At 45.0% G+C, this 1,966-nt stretch overlaps 1 pseudogene; it reads left to right on the top strand.

Annotated features, from left to right (window-relative positions):
* The first annotated feature begins 798 nt into the window (after positions 1-798).
* LOC124672371 lies at positions 799-1,966 on the top strand (annotated as a pseudogene).

Here is a 1,966-nt window from a genome sequence, read left to right as displayed (position 1 = left end):
CATTCATCGACATAATTTTTATTTATTTAAAGAGTCTAAAAGTGATCAATTTGTCTGCTAATTCATCTTACCATCGTGTACAACACTACACAATTAGTCCAGAGAGAGAAAAGAAAAGAGAGTCTAGGACACGCCTTCACGTTGCTAGTTTGATCTATCTGAACAACACATACAAGATTCTAAATTAGTTCCACACAAGCCACGTTAAATTGGTTAACATGTAGAACATTACAAACTTTATTTTCGGAAATTACTATCTAGATCAGTGTTCGACATGTAAAGTGGATAAGATGAGTCACTGCCAATTATCAAGCATTTGTGTGAGACAACCGGACATATCACTTGTCTGATCTATCTTAACATCACATACAAGATTACAAATTAGTTCCACACAAGTCATGTGAATATGGTTAACATGTAGAACATTACAAACTTAGTTTTAGAAAATGACGCTATCTAGATCAGTGTTTAACATGTAAAGCGAATAACATGAGTCATTGCCAATTATCAAGCTTTCATGTGAGACACATGATACATGCAAGAGCAAGACATCTTTGACGATCAATTCAAAAACTACTTTTGTATTTAGTGTCACCAAACACTACATAGAGAAATGATAAGTTAGATAAGCATCCAAGCACTTTTAAGAAAATAAAATAGAAAGATAAAAAAGAAATCATGCCACAACAGCTATAAATAGACCCACACCATGAAGATCCTCTTCCATCATCCATCCGTCACACCCCTAGAGAGCAAAAACATCAAAGCCAAGCAAGCAATAGTCAACACAAAACAATCATGAAGACCTTCCTCATCCTTGCCCTCCTTACCGTGGTGGTAACCATGGCCAACGCTACTGTGCAGCTTGACCCTACAAGTCAATATCAACCCGAACAACCATTTTCGCAACCTCAACAAACATTTCCGCAACCGAAGCTAATATTTCCGTTGTTTTCGCAACCCCAACAACCGTTTCCGCAACCCCAACAACCGTTTCCGCTGTTTCCGCAACCCCAACAACCGCTTCCGCTGTTTCCGCAACCCCAACAACCATTTCCGCAACCCCAACAACCGTTTCCGCAACCCCAACAACCATTTCCGCAACCCCAACAACCGTTTCCACTATTTCCGCAACCCCAACAACCGTTTCCGCAATCCCAACAACCATTTCCGCAACCCCAACAACCGTTTCCGTTGTTTCCGCAACCCCAAGAATCGTTTCCACAACCGCAACAACCATTTCCACAACCCCAACAACCATTTCCGCAAACCCAACAACCCTTTCCTCAACCAGAACAACCATTTCCGCAACCACAACAACTATTTCCGCTGTTTCCCCAACCCCAACAACCATTTCCGTTGTTTCCCCAACCCCAAGAATCATTTCCACAACCGCAACAACCATTCCCGCAACCCCAACAACCCTTTCCTCAACCAGAACAACCATTTCCGCGACCACAACAACCATTTCCGCAGGAACAACAACAATTTCCCGAGCAACAACAACCATCCCTGCAGCAACAACCCTCTTTCCAGCCAATTCTACAACAAGAGTTGAACCAGTGCCGAGAGTTCCTTGTGCAGCAATGCAAACCACTGGCAATTGTGTCGTTCCTTCGGCCGTGGATCTTTCAACAGAGCAGCTGCCACGTGGTGCAGAAACAATGTTGCCAGCAGCTGGCGCAGATTCCCAAGCAGCTCCGGTACCCTGCCATACATAGCATGGTGCAGGCCATCATCATGCAACAACAACAACAATTCTTCCCACCTCAGCAGCGACGGTGGATCAAGGCTTCTTCCAGCCACAGCCACAACAGGTGGTCCAGAGCTTCATCCAACCACAACAACTAGCTCGGTTCGAGGCGATGAGGAAGATTGCGGCTGCGCGACCCTACCAACGATGTGTAATGTGCAGGTCCCGCCGTACTACCCCACCGCCCCGTCCAGCCGCGTCTTTCCCTTTTGA

The sequence above is a fragment of the Lolium rigidum genome, chromosome 7 (genome assembly GCF_022539505.1).
Source record: "Lolium rigidum isolate FL_2022 chromosome 7, APGP_CSIRO_Lrig_0.1, whole genome shotgun sequence".
Taxonomy (NCBI): domain Eukaryota; kingdom Viridiplantae; phylum Streptophyta; class Magnoliopsida; order Poales; family Poaceae; genus Lolium; species Lolium rigidum.
This window is presented reverse-complemented; position numbering and strand designations above follow the sequence as displayed.